General features: G+C 40.1%; 1 long non-coding RNA gene across 1 annotated transcript in view; it reads right to left on the bottom strand.

Moving 5' to 3' along the window:
* LOC116270532 overlaps positions 1 to 8,124 on the bottom strand; it is a 97,068-nt gene extending 88,944 nt beyond the window's left edge. The window contains exons 1-2 of the long non-coding RNA XR_004178604.1: positions 6,613 to 8,124; positions 5,761 to 5,932 (exon numbers count right to left, since the gene is read on the bottom strand). This is a non-coding gene — a long non-coding RNA (uncharacterized LOC116270532). The remainder of the gene's footprint in view (positions 1 to 5,760; positions 5,933 to 6,612) is intronic.
* Between the last annotated feature and the right edge of the window lie 7,542 nt (positions 8,125 to 15,666).

Raw genomic sequence — 15,666 nt, 5'->3', positions numbered from 1 at the left:
ACATCACCATGTCTTGTTGAAGGAGTTAGGGATATTATAGCCATGAGTTCATGCTGAGATCTCAAAAGAGGAAAAAGGAGAAATGATACTGTCTTTGCTCTGTGGCGCCTCACGATGGAAATAACAGATGATAGATGTGTTTGGAAGAAGGAAGGCAGGATTGATGGCTAGGTGAGGTAAAGAAGAAGAAAGCCTTGCCAGGTGCAGATCTGCATTTGAAACACGGCAGCTTGGAGTGGACCATAGATGTCACCTAGGGCCACATGCTGCTCCCAGCTCTCTGATTTAATTTCCCCCTACATGGGGATTTCTAAAGTGGAGCATTAGTGACTCCCTCCTTTGTATTCCCACAGCTGTTAGGCCATATCTTTATTGTACTACTTCAAACGCTAACTAACCACAGTCCATCCCTCACCCCAGACTCTGAGGGTCCCTAGTGCCTTGGCATCCAGCAAGTTCTAGGTCATGCTCATTTTACCAACAAAAGCAGCAATTAATTCCAGCGTGGGAAGCAGGGGTTGGGTGAAGTTCCACAAAGGTTTTAGCCTATGAGCAGGACTGTTTTTAAGCAAGGATTTTTCCAGATGAAAAAGCAGAAAAGTTTTGCAAACAGTGAAAAACCAAGGAGAGAGGAGACAAGGCTAGAACAAAGAAAGACCCATAAACCCAGGAGGAGACTGGGGGATGAGGTCAACTTTTGGGAGACATGGAAGTTAGTAACTGAGGCAGAGAACAGAGGACAACAGAAGTTTGAGATGCTTGTAGGAGACCCAGGAGATGTCCCAAGGGGAGGCAGTAGCATGGGTATGGAAGTCAGGAATCTGGATGAACCCAGACGAGTGCTGAGGGGGAAGGGGTGAGGGCCGAGGACGTGGCTCTGAAGACAGGAACATTTCAGGGCCCAGAAGAGAATGCATGAAGGAGACTGTGTAGGAACAGAGGTGAGGCTGCGCTGGGAAAGCCATGAGAGAAAAGAGTTTCCCAAAGTCAAAAAACACATGCAACTGAGCTACCCTTTTAGATTTAGTCCAAACAGCACAAGGAGTGGACATCATTTCAAATCCCAGAGCCAGCTCTGGTTCAGTGGCCTGGCCTGGGTCACCAGGGCCCCACCTAGCCCCTGGCAGTTTTCATGGAGACTGTGCAAATCCACTTTGGAACCAATGAATGGGCTTGTGTTCCAGGCTTATTGGAAAAGACTTAAAGTTCTGGTATCTTAGGGGAAAAAAAGAAAAACTGGTAACTTTTCTAATGCATGATAAAGAAAATGTGTGAGAATGTTCCCTGAGGTGATGGGTAGTTATTTTCCCACCAGTAAACCTCTGTGAAACAATCCGGGACTGTCCTTCCTTGAGGAGCTGAGGCCGCTCACAGAGGCCACCATCTGGGCAAGCAGGTGTGGCTGAAAAGCACACTGACAGGCCCGCCGCGAACGCACGTGCAGAAGCTGATGTTTATTTAAACGCTGCAGCTGCTACTCATAGATCCTGACGCTGTTTGTGCCTGGCTACTAGAATCGTTGGGGAGTCGGAGGGAAGGGGGATGTTTAATGCCTTAGCTCTGCATAACCTATCCCAATTCTGTTTGCTACATAATGTGTATTTGTGTTTCACCACAGTGCTTGAATCTTGCAAATGTGTTACAAAGCTGCAGAGACTGAGTTGGTCAGCAGCAGGGATCATTTCTCAGAAACTCACCTAGTAGTCTCACCTAAGGCTGGATTGTAAAATGTCTTAGGTCCATCCTGAATTCAGGCAGGAGAGCTCACAGATTCCCACGTTTGCCAACTGGGCCTGAAATTCCTAAATGCAAATCCTTTGGATTGGAGCATTGTCCTTGGGGACAAAGAAATGCCCTTGGGCTTCTAGCTAACAAACAAGAGAACCTTCTAAAAAATGTCCCCACCAAAATCACCTACATGAATGAAGGAAAATACCATAAAATAAGAAAAATTGTCCATGCAATAACATAAAGTCTTAGAAATTACAGCACTCTCGATTCCAATACAACATGAAATAATCCCCCCGGCTCTACGGCAGGCAGCCAGCCCCTATGCTTGTTCCACTTTGGTGCCTCAGGCTCTGGAGTGTGTCTTCCATCCTGCACTGCCCCGAGACTGTTCTGTTTCCACAGGAAACTACAGGTATATTGACTTCCCTCTACCCATACGTCTGTCTCTACCTGCTCCCAGCTGGTCCAGTTTGCTCGTGGTCCAGGAAATGGTGTTTGTTGATCGAAGGCACGAGAGCAAGTCTTTTCTCCCAGGACCCTGTTTCTCCCAGGTATCTGTGCTGCAGGAGCTCGGGAGCAGCTTCCAGGAAATGAGGTCCCACAGCTGCAGCCACTTCTTCCAGCCCCACCCCCTCTTCCAGGTTGCCAACTCAGCACCCTCCATGCGTCCTTTTCACTCCTTTTTTGAGACCCAGATAGCACCCTTTGTATCTTACCAAGGTGAGGCTGTGCCCCACTGAGTAATTCCTGTGTCTTGTCTGCTTTTCAAAATTGGGACTTCACAGACCTCTCTTCACACAGATAAGTAAAGGAGAATAAACCTGGGCATGTGGAAATATTCCCAAGCACAGAGAGGAGAAGAAAGGCCAGAGGACTCTGAGGGACTCTGCCTTCTAAAGCACACACATTGCAAGGACAAAGAAGAAAACGATTGTAACACACGCTTCATGTTGTTAATAAAATACAAAAGCACATACATAATCTGTGAACAAAAGGAGAAGCCATAGTAAAAGCAGAACTATTCAAATGTCTATATATATTTGGTAAGGATTTAACCAAAATAAGCATTTCTAAAAATAAACAATAAAACAGTACAAATAGATAAAATACTAGAAAAAACTATCCTGATTTTTTTTTTTTAAATCCAAGTCTGGATATAGAGAGTTCTCACAATGATCCAGGCAGCAGTTTTGAAAAGAAGTTTATACCTAGTTTGTTCTAGTAAATTTTCTAAATTCCAAAAAGAAAGAAAAAATTCTAGAAGTATTCAAGCAAAAACCACAAGTTACCTGTTGTTTTAGCCTCGGTTTCTGTAAAGACAAAGCCTGAGGCAAAGATTTAGGTGCTATTATTTTGGTGGGTGTACAACAACCCCAGGGAAGCATAAGTTGGAAGAAAGGAAGATAGCAAGGAAAAGCAAATATCCAAGGTATCCTTAGTATCAAGCCTAACAGATTTCTCAAAATTTCACGGGGCCTTTTGAGCTACGGCAATTGTGTCCTGAGAAAGAAGAGAAAACATTTTACCCACTACCTCCCCACCTCCTGTTGGCCAAAAATGTGCCCCTGGTGATGTAAACTTCCACGCATTTCTGGGGTGCACATATGTCGTGGTGAGCAAGTCCCAAGATGTCCAGTGCCTCAGGATCAGCAGAGAAGCCCAGAGCCGAAGGTGAGGGATGTGGGACTGACAAGGCAAGGCATGGTCGGCTTTGTCCACATGAAGTCTATTGGAGGCCACACAAAGCCGGTCGTCATAGCAGCACCTGGGGCAGGACAAGTGCCAGGGGCCCCAGAGAATGGTTAGGCCTAGAGAATGGGAGGTGGCTGCTTTTCCTACAAAGGATCAAAAGTCAACTTTAGACTTATCCTCAGCAACTCTAATTTTGAATAAGCTTGGCAAAGCATGCCAACTTCATACAAGGCACTAGACACTAAAGCAGTGGAGCAGCATTTCCAGAATTTAAGTGAAAAAAAAGTCTGACCCAAGAATTCCTACACAGTCATTGACCTTCTTGTAGAAAGACAGCAGAAAGGCATCCTCAGATGCAGAGGCTCAGAAAATCTCCTAATGTCTTTCTGAATAAAGTTCCTGAGTACACAGTCCCTAGTACACAGAAATGAAATGCAATTAAGAACCCAAGAAGAGGCCAAGTGCATTGACTTACACCTGTAATCTTTGGGAGGCCGAGGCCAGTGGATCACTTGGGCCCAGAAGTTCGAGACCAGCCTGGGGAAAATGGTGAAACCCAATATTTCCAAAAAATACAAAAATTTGGCCAGGCATGGTTACTGGAGAGGGTGAGGTAGGAGGATCGCTTGAACCAAGGGAGTCAAGGCTGCAGTTAGCCGTGATCACGCCACCGCACTCCAGCCTGGATGACAGAGTGACACCTTTTCCCAAAATCAAAAACAAAACAAAACAAAAAGAACTCAAGAAGAGAGAAGCTGTAACTAAAAAGGATTATCAGGAAACATTAAAACCTATTAAATTACAGATATATTAGGTTAGTGCAAAAGTAATCATGGTTTTTGCCATTAAAAGTAATGGCAAAAAATGCAATTACTTTTGCACAACTTAATAGGTTTAAATAATCACTGCAAATCTTAACAGAAAAAAAGAAAAATATTTTATAAAGAGATACGTATTGACTACTTTAAAAATTTAAATGTGGCATTTATAATCACACATTAAACTTTTAAAGTCCCACATAGCTCAGTGTTCAAAATTTGGAGTCATAAATGCTTATTTTTATTCTTGATTTTGATATTTCAAAAAAGACGAGCTTTGTGAGTTAGGGTTTTATTTATTTAAGGTATATATTTGCAGACTGAAAATCAGGATCTTTACAGAGAGGCAAGTACAAAGCAAATAGTATATACAGTACAAATTAGAATAAAAGGGAAATACAGACACAGAAAGTATAAGATGCCTGAAAGAAAAATTTATTTAAAGTGCTGGGAATACATATAAATGAATCAAATGTCTGTACTAAAAAAAAAAAAAAAAAAAAAAAAAAGGCTTTCGGACTGAATAAATAATAATGAGCTATCTATAAGAGATTTGACATATTGTTTTTTAAGTTTGGCAAAAATATATCAGACAAGTGTAATGTACAATTCAAAACAAATGACATTACACTTTAAAAAGCCAATTTTTAAAAATTGATAACGGTACCATTCATAATAAAAATTTTACAATTAATATCTTTTATACATCTAAGAATAAAGCACCAATAGAGAAACCTGACTTCAAGCTCAGAGACACCAGTACCAGCCAGGCAGCACCTCACCATCACCCAGACACGTTAATATCATTGATGGTCTTATTTTATAGGTAAGGAAACCAAGACTAAGTAAAGTTAAGTGATCTACCCAGAGTCATATAAATAATTACTGAAAAAGTTCAGAACCTCCTATCAGGTCATCTGAGGAAAAATCCTATTCACTATACACTTAATTTTGTGTCATCCACGAACACCTTGTTTCCATCCCAGTGGGTGTGGTGGTCATTAGGGCCTTTCATAAACATGGCGGTTCCCTCCTTGCAGGCACACTGCCGTCTTGCACACCCATTCACTTGAGGTGTGTGTGGTTGTGCATCCATATGGGCTTTCCCACCATCTCTTTTCACATGCCTTGGCAGCCAACAATGTTCCAAATAATGAGTGCAATTATAACCCAAAGCGAAGACCCCACCCACCCAGCCCCCATCATCTCAGGATAAGTAGGTGAGAGAAATCAATCTTTATTGTTTTAAACCACTAAATTGGCAGTGGGGATGGGGTGGGGGGTCTTCAATACTACAACATGATCTAAATCTATTCTGACTGATTCATCATTAATAACTTTTTTCTCTAAGACAAGGCCAAGGACAAATGCATGGCAGCATTTCACTGGAAACATTTCACAGGCCAAAAGTCATTATTCAGTCATTTGTGGCTTTAACCATTTAACCAGTTACTAATCCCCCTAATTGTACTATTGATAGAACAAAAGCCTATCAAGAGAGACCCTATCAAAGACTTACTGAAATCCAAAGATATGTCTATTGCATTGCTTTATTTATCAGATAAGCCATAATGCCAAAGAAGAGATGAAGTTAGTGCAGAATGACTTCTTTATCAGCAATCCACACAATTCCTGGTGACCACCGCTTGCTTTCCTAAATGTTCACAGATCCTTTTCTTTAGAAATTTACCCTAGGAGGTAAGGAAAGGTAACATTTGATCTGAATCTTAAGAGACAAATACAATTTTCACAGGCAGAAACTGAAGGAAAAGGTTATTTCAGGTTGAATAACAGAATAAACAAAATTTAGGTGGGATAAAGTACATGGCTTTCAGTTAACCAACCCTTTGCATCCATTTTAGCCCATGATACAAAGGTGGGCTAAATGGTGGTAGTGACTTCATAATGTGTAAAGATTGTTAATGCATGCAAAGGGCTTTGGAAACAAAAAGTGAGTTGGACTGAGAAAATTGCATGTTTTAGCCTTTGGCATCTTGTAATAACTGATATATTACTTTATCTTTAAATGAACCTAGAAGAATTTTAAGTATATAATTACATATTAACCTAAGCACCCCGGGCAAAATTGCTTCCTAAAGTAATAATAAATTTCCAATGACAAAATTTAATTAAAAACGCACTCTTAAGATTATAGGCAGATAAATAAAAGACTTTTAAAAGTGTTACACTTGCTGGGCGTGGTGGCTCACACCTGTAATCCCAGCACTTTGGGAAGCCAAGGCAGGCGGATCACTTGAGGTCGGGAGTTCGAGACCAGCCTAGCCAACATGGTGAAACCCCATCTCTGCTAAAAATACAAAAAAAAAAAAAAAAAAAAAAAAAAAAAAAAGCTTGGCATGGTAGTGGGTACCTATAATCCCAGCTACTCCAGAGGCTGAAGAAGGAGAATTGCTTGAACCTGGGAGCCGAAGTCATACCATTTGCACTCTAGCCCTCCAACCTGGACAAGAGCGAAACTCCATCTCAAAAAAAGAAAAAGAAGTGTTACACTTGAGGAATGAGTTCTTCTTGCTAAGCTTTTTTCCCTAAAGCGAATTTGTTTCACATAGGCTCAGTGACTAAACTCAGAGATTTCATGACAAAAATAATAATAAAATAATAGAAAATGTCTGCACAGTCATTATGGGCCCTCCCTGGCTAAGTAGGAGAAGGCATACCTCACCTTTATGCTGTCATGACCTCAGAAGTCAAAGGTCTTCTGTCTAGTGCGCAAAGCTGGAAATTTCCAAATAATCTAAGAAAACATTCAAACAGTTTCAGACAGTTTTTTCCATTATTTACAATGCCGCCCATGATAAGATGGAAATTTTCTGAGGGTGGTGTGATAAGCTTCATGTAAGCAAGACACAGCTAATGGCTTGAAGTGTGGAATTCCGGGGCTTCTTGAATAGGCCGTTTTAGTACAATCTTCCCTTGACAGGGTTAAGCTGCTTATAGATTCCTTAGATAACATTGCAAGGCAGACAGCAGAATGGAAATCCAACTCTAATGCCTCAAGACAAGAATGACAGAAAATAACAAACTAAATACCAAAGAGCAAGGAACTTCTGAAAGGCGAGACATTTCTCTTTCTATATCCTTCCATTTTTCTGCCTCCACTGAAGATGAAAATGGCAACAAGCTATACTGTTTTTGGTAAATTACGGGGCATACAGTCAGGTGAGCATTGTTAGACTGAATGAACCAAACCCTAGATTTTACCAAAATTGCCAATGGATTTGAACCACGGATTTGAGTTTCCAACAGCTATAGTTAGTTATCTACACGGCCGTCATATTCAAGCGTGTCTGCTCATGGTCATAAGACAGGAGACCACAAGGATGGTGCCACAGAGCCACGTTTGGAAAGCGAGAGAGCTGCGTGCAAGCTCCGTGCTTGCTGTCAGCTGCTGTTACTCAAACTGCCTCCTCTGGGCATCAGAAACCCCTCTACAAAGCTGGCCAAGAGGCAGGCAGGGGCTCATCCCGATATCTAGTCCTCACTAGCTCAAATTTTATAAAAACAGGAAACAAAAATCCTAGAAAAGTGCAAGTTCCTATTTTCACAAGATTTCTCAGACTATTTTACAGTTTCGAAACACTAAGCTGGTGCCTAAAACTACAAGAATACAGAAGTGTTAAAACTGCCAGACACTTGAAAGATCGTCTAGTCCAGAAAGTCCTTACACAAATAAGGAAGTAGAGGCCCTCAGAGGGGAGGTAACTAGTAAAGATCATGGTGCTGGTGGTGGAGCCAGGCTTCAGATTTCCAATCCAGAGCTTTTTTCCTCTACGCTATGCTGTGTCCTTTGTTTTTTGTTTTGTTTTGTTTCGTTTCGTTTTGAGACAGAGCGTTATTTACTCTGTCACCCAGGCTGGTGTGCAATGGCATGATTTTGGCTCATTGCAACCTCCGCCTCCCAGTTTCAAAAGATTCTGCTGCCTCAGCCTCCTGAGTAGCCAGGATTACAGGCGGCCCCTCCACTACACCTGGCTAATTTTTGTATTTTTGGTAGAGACGGGGTTTCACCATGTTGGCTAGGCTGGTCTCAATCTCCTGACCTCAGGTGATCCACCCACCTCGGCCTCCCAAAGTGCTGGGATTATAGGCACGAGCCACCACACTTGGCCCTCCTTTGAGGATCAAGGGGAAGTGGAAAAATTCTACCATCTAAATATCTCCTGAGTGCATTCCTCTCTAGCCCAAATGATACTACCTTCCTTTTTTTTTTTTTGAGACAGGGTCTCACTCTGTCACCCAGACTGGAATACAGTGGTATGATCATAGCTCACAGCTGCCTTGACCTCTTAGGTTCAAGTGATCCTCTTGCATCAAGCTTCCAAGTAGCTGGAACTATAGGCGCCCGACTAATTTTTTGTACTTTTTGTAGAGAAGGGGTCTCGCTATGGTGCCCAGGCTGGTCTCAAACTCCTGGTGTCAAGCTATCTTCCCGCCTTGGCCTCCCAAAGTGCTGGGATTACAGACGTAAACCACCATGCCCAGCCCACACTTCTTAAATATTGCTTCTAAGTGTAACTTGCTTTTTTTCCTAATGGATTGCCAGGACTCAAATCTCATCTACTCCAACCCTCTTCTTCACTATTTTTAGTAAACTGAAATAATTTACCTAAATTTCCCAATGTCAGTGTGGCCCATATCACTTTCCTACTTAAACCCCTGTAATGATTTCTCATCTTTTATGATGCAGAGTTTCTCAGCATGGCCTGAAAATTGTATGATCTGATCACGCCTAACTAATGCCTGCCCCACCATGTATGCTGAGCTCCTGCTGCAGGCATTCCTTACATGTCATGGTTTTGGTTTCTTCCCTCTGTACCCTTTCATGTGATGGGTCCCTTATTTGGAAGATTCTTCTCCCTTTTGTTTGACTGGGTAGTATTTATTCCTCTTTCAAAACATGGCTTAACGAATATTCATCCCAGTGACCAATAATTATTGAGATCTAACTATTAGGCAAACTTCTAGTGACCACACATCATGTCCCCAACTGCCATATTTATTAGGCACTGCACCAGGTTACTGAAGTATCTTATGTGCACTATATTAAAAATTCATCTAGCTTTCAAACATACAGACAAAATATCTGATTAATAGGATAGGGACTTTCTGAGCATATAAAAGCTAGAAATCAAAAAGAAAAGACAAGTAGATCTAACTACATATAAATTAGAAACTTCTGTTAAATAACTTGGAAAACTTTGCGTATGACAAATGATTGGCATCCCTAATAAATGAAAAGTTTTTATGAAGCAAGTACCAAAAACCACAATAAAGAAATGAGCAAAGAACATAAACTGAGATTCATAAAAGAAGTACTAATAACTGTATAAAAAAGAATTTAATCAGCTACTCAGAAGGCTGAGATAGGGGAATCGCTTGAATCCAGGAGGCGGAGCCTGCAGTGAGCTGAGACTGCACCACTGCACTCCAGCCTGGTGACAGAGAGAGACTCTGTCTCGGAAAAAAAAAAAAAAAAAAAGAATTTAATTCCATTAAAAGACCAGAATAGAAATAAAAAGAAGATAATATTTTTCAACCATCTGATTAATAATCATCACATTCAGCAATGACAGGGTAACCAATAAGATAATCATTCTCATACTTTGCTAATGGGAGCTAGATTTATATTACCTATCTGGGAAGCAATTTTGCAATACATATCACAACCTTAAAATTTCATTCACTTTGACCCTGTTATTTTTCTTCTCAAAATCTAGCCTAGGAAAATTGTCATAAACTATAGAAACTTGTACTTCACAGCATTATTTATTGTAGCAAATGGGACACGTTATTAGTGTTCAATAAAAGAATAATTACATAAATTCTGATAGAAATATAGAGTATAATGAAGTAAAAAAATTTCCTTTAAAGATTATTTTATGACAAGAGAAATGGTTGTGATTCAATGAAAATTTTTAAAACAAAATGCAAAGTCATCTTTGCAATATGATCTAAATTATATTTTTAAATCTATGTATGTCTAGAAAAAAAGTTTAGAGATTGGTGGGTAGATAGACATTAACATTAATTATTTCTGGGTACATTAAATTTTTTTGTAGTTTTATGATATTCCAAATTCTCTACAATCTCTTTACATTGCTTAATCACACACCCATATATATGTATACATATACATACACATGTAACATATACACAGATATAAATATACCTATATGTATGTGTGCTTCTATGTATGTATGTACATATATCTGTTTAAAAATCAATGCAATCCAGCAACCCATCTACAATCTACATGATTAATTACTAAAATATTCCTTTTAAGACCTCATAAAAGTATCTAAAGCTGATAGCCACAAAAAAATGGGATATAGCAACCTCAACACTGATGAAGCCATCACACAAAAACAGTCTTCCCTAACAACCTCAATGCTCATAACACCATAAACCATAAACATTGGTTACAATTTTACAATGTTTTTGTGTAGTTCCCCACTAGACTGTGAGTTCCATGAGAGCAAGGATTATGGATGTGTTGCTCACTATTGTTTGATCCAGGGCATAGAATGCCTGGACACATATAAGGTGCTCGATAATTTCTTTTAATTAACTATAAAGGGAGAAAGATATTAAGGATATTTAAAGTCGTGGGGGCCTCTAAAAGAATGCAACAGTTGACAATAAAGCTCTTATTATCTCACAACCTACTTCCCCACTCCCCATAGTCAGCACCCAGAAGGAAAGCTGGACTCTAACTTTTCTCTTTTCCTCAAAGCCATTCTCACTTAAAGTTCTTTTCACTGAGACTAAATCCTTTTAGATATTTTATCTAACTAAAGCCTCCAAAACTCAGACATAAATTAACAATCAGCTAATTGCAGCCAGAAGTGTCTGGACCCATAAAGAAGCTCTTATTCTCTGGAATGAAGCCCCCATTAACAAAATGAGAGGCCAGGGAACGTCTTCATAAGCTCCGGACCTTCCAACACCCCTTCGGCTGTGTTTCTGTCATACAGCAAGTCCTGTTCGGATCTTAAATAACAGAGAGAGAGACTGACAGATAGACAGAGTACTCATTTATTTTCACACTGCCGTAAAGACATATCCGAGACTGGGTAATTTATAAAGAAGAGAGATTTAATTGACTCACAGTTCCACATGGCTGAGGAGGCCTTGGGAAACTTGCAATTATGGCGGAAGGGGGAGCAGGCACATCCTACATGCTGCAGGTGAGAGAGAGTAAACAAGAGCAGGGAAAACTGCCTTACGAAACCATCAGATCTCGTGAGAACTCACTCACTATCACGAGAACACCATGGGGTTAACTGTCCCCATCATCCAATCACCTCCCTCCCTTGATACATGGGGATTACAGATCCCTCCCTTGACACACGGGTATTACAATTTGAGATGAGATTTGGGTGGGGATAGAGAGTCAGATTATATCGGACAGATGCTGCCAGGGACTCAAATAGACTCCACAGTGCTTACTAGTGAGTCTCCCATCCCCAACCTATCCCTCCCTCAACTCTGGGCAAGGACAGCCACAGTCTCAGTAAAAGCAGTCACTGATGGCTAAAAGAGTACCGTGGACTGAACCAAATACTAGAAAGGAGAATGCTACCGGAAGCTCGCCTGGGTTTCTCCGTTCAACAACTCATTCAGGGCAAACAAACAATTAGGCCAAGAGGACAGTAAAGAAAAATGCCATAGTTCTACCATCTCCATGCCTTGTGAAGGAAGAATGGATTGGTAATTTTTTTTAGCTAGTAAAACATTTTGTTTATTTATAACCACGTTGAGAATAAATTCTACCACAAAGGGGGATACATAACGATTTTCCAAAGCATTAAATAATACTAATTTCCCCTGAGCATCCAAAGTGTGTGATTTATTGATCCTGTCTGGAATTTACATATAAGAAAAGTGAACTATCTAATTTTTTATGAATCCCATCTTGTTCTCAATTTTCAGAACACACACAAAAAATACCACAAAACATTCACCATTGCACAAGAGTCTTTGCAATTAAAAGGGAGTGCTGACTTTACCATCAAACAAATCTGGTTTTCAATCTGGCTCAGGCACTAAGTAGTGATGTGACCTTGGTCAGATCTCTGTCCTCTCTCAAATAGAGAATGATGGCAGCCACCTCAAAGGGGTGGTACTGGGATTAATCAAGGATGCCTCCTGTGGTTCCTGATACAGCAGCCACTCAATAAATGGTCCCTATCCAGATACGAGCAGGAATACAGCCATGTAACCCAACATTTATCAATAAAAACACCTCAAGTGCATATAGACATTGCATTTAGACTATTCCCTTTCGTTGAATGTGAATTGCACTGTATCTTCTTGTTTGCACCAACCTCTTCTCATTTTACTTCACATTATGCCTGAGAAGTAGCAAAAGCTGTTATTATTAATCCCCATTTTGAAGTTGAGAAATTAAGGCTCAGACAAATTCAATGACTTTTAAGCCATCACCACCATAGCTAGAAAGAAGCAGAAATGAAACGCAAATCCAGGAATTCTGGGTGTTCTAAGTACTTTACTCTTTCTATGTCCCCAGGTAGCATGGTTTCTAGACAAATAAATCTGAGATGGCCACCGGACCAACACAGTCAACTGAACAACTAACTTAGGAAAAGTTTCTCAAAACAAGTAATGGAGGCATAAAGGACTATGTCCAGTAGATCATCCGAAAGAGACACCCCTGCAATCTATAGTAAAAGAAATATATATTGGAAAGCCAATCAGCTCGGCAAACAGCAGCTCATGGACTGACAGTAAGATAATGACTCAAATCAGAGAATAGTATTTTGAACTTCCAACACAGGAATTACTTTATTTATAACCAAAAAAGATTTTGCAGACAGACATATGCCAAAAAATAAAAATAAATAAATAAATAGGGACAAAGATTCTCCAATGCTGTTAGGCTATGCTATAACATAACATTTTACGATGAAATAACATTTTTCTGATTAGACACCCTTGATACAGCAACTCTTTCAGCAAAGCAAGACAAGGACAGGTGTACAATTACTTCTCAGCAATTCCAAAATTCAAAATGCTCTGGAAACTAAGGTATTTTTGTTAAGTGTGGCACCAAAGTTCATTTGGTGAACTAACATGAGGCTATGCTATGCAGTGTGGATATTCAGATATTCCATATCAGACACGTTATGCTTGATCACACTCCAGACCCCAACTATAATATTGTGTAATATAGGCACTATATTATCTTTCTAATATCTCAGATATTTTGAATTATTAAATATATCTGGCCACAAAAGTTTCAGATAAGAACATGCAGGCCTATTGCACTATTATTTCCATTTTAATTTTCATGTCACTATGTAATACTAACCTTTGGGTAAAGATACTCAAAATATAGAGAATTCTGCTAAGCAGAAAATCCATATGACAATTATTCTTAAAACTCTTCTTGCACCTGGAAAGAAACCCAAGATATGTCTATAAAACTAGGAAAAATTAGTTCAAAGAGGAATTAAATCATGTACAGAGTTCCCAAGGTTACATCTTAATTACTGTAACACGACTGCTAAAGAAAATGTTTTTTATCAAACTGCATTGTTAAAACCATTGAGTTCTGATGTAAGAGAAAGATTTCAGCCAAGTCATCTGAGAAGTGTTCATAAAGATATCCCAGACTATTCACCTATATTTTCATCTCTGCCTTGATGTGTGTCCTGAGACAGGCTGAAGTCTCCAGACCTCTCCTCTCTTGGATAACTGCCTAGAGCCCGGGCTTGAGAGGAAAAGAGAAAAGTTATATCCTGAAAACAGCAACATAAAAAGATCAAACAAACCTACGAAATTCCTCTGTCTGAGGAAGAATTTTTTAAGAGTTATGAGGTCTCTGGGTGGGGCTTAGGTGGTTTCAAGGTTTGCACAGCTCTGAATTATTTGGGGTTGTCACATGGAGATGGGGAGCGGGGAGGCTCCCGGTGGTTTGCTGTAAGTCATCTGCTTCAGATCAAATTATTGGCTCCAAGCTTGGCAATGAGGAACTAATCCCAACGAGTACCAAAGCCGAAAGAAGAAGTGAGGCGGGATGGGGCAAGACAGGGATGGAGAAAGCATTATACTCTGAACTAGACTCTCCAGAGTTCCCTGGTTCTTTTTAAGCTAAAGATGAGCCCTGACATGAATATTCACTCTACGCTCCCGCTCCTCCCCTGCAGTAGCTGAGCTAGCTGCAATGGAACAAGCAACAGTGCTGTTTCCTCTGCCTGGAACAGTCTTCTCTTCTCTTCACCTGCTGAACTCCAACTCATCTTTTAGGTCCTAGCCTAACAGTCTCTTCCTGTAGGAAGCCACCCTTGGTCCACCTACAACCTGTCCCTGCACTATATTAGGTCTTCTCCTACATAGCCCGCAGCTCCTTGCTGCCCCCATCATAGCACTTACTTCACTTGGTTATAGTTGCTTTTTTTCTCTCTGCCATCCCTGTTAGATATAACCTCCCTGAGAGCAGGGGCTATATTGATCTCAGTCACCATTATATTCACAGAACCTGCTACAATGCCTAGCCCATAGTAGATATTTCATAAATCTGTATTATTTCTGTGTTTTACATGTGAAAAAAAAATGTAAAAGCAGTTTTTTAAAGGGTGTTGCAGTACCATAGGCTAGTGGCTTTCAAACTATAGCAACTTCTGGTACCACCTCATTGGGCAAGGGATTGCTCTCAGATCCCTTCTCCCACCTTCAACTACAGCAGCTCCCTTCCGTCCACATCATGTAATAATTTTTACATATCTTCTTATATAAAAGAGTTTTCCTTCTGGAAAAGTTAGAGAAGAACAAAACTAGGCAATAGTACTTGGGGGATATAAGTGGGGATTTTGGAAAGGGACATTTCATTTGCATCAACAGAATTTGGTATTTGTGGAAAAGGAAGAAAAATGACCTAGGTTTTGGATTTAAGCCATTTGAAATGGGTAGTGGCAAACTTTACAAAGGGTAGGATTAAGCAGAAGAAAAATATTTAAGGAAGATAACCACTTTGGTTTGAGTTGGGTTGAGTTTAAGTTACTAGAGGACAATTCCATGAAGATTATCAGTTGAAAATACAGATCTGGACATCATGGGGCATTATGGACACCAGTATATGGATGATGGTGAAGCCATGGTGTTGGATAAGATTATCAAGGAAAAGGAGACAAAGAAAAAAAGAAAAAAAAGTCAAAAACCAGAAAACCCTCAGGAAAACTAGCATTTCGTTCATTCCTCCAATAAATATTTATTAGATAAAATAAAGTGATAAAAAGAGAGAACAAAGATAGTAAATGAAGCAAAGAAGGAAGAGAGAAGAGTAGTAAGAGAAAAAAGTGAAGGAAGAAAATGTGCCTCAGTCTCCTGAGTAGCTGGGATTACAGGCGGGCACCACCATGCCCAGCTAATTTTTGTATTTTTA

This window comes from Papio anubis, chromosome 15 (assembly GCF_008728515.1).
Source record: "Papio anubis isolate 15944 chromosome 15, Panubis1.0, whole genome shotgun sequence".
Classification (NCBI taxonomy): Eukaryota; Metazoa; Chordata; class Mammalia; order Primates; family Cercopithecidae; genus Papio; species Papio anubis.
The sequence above is the reverse complement of the archived record's forward strand: the minus strand, read 5'-3'. Positions and strand labels throughout refer to the sequence as shown.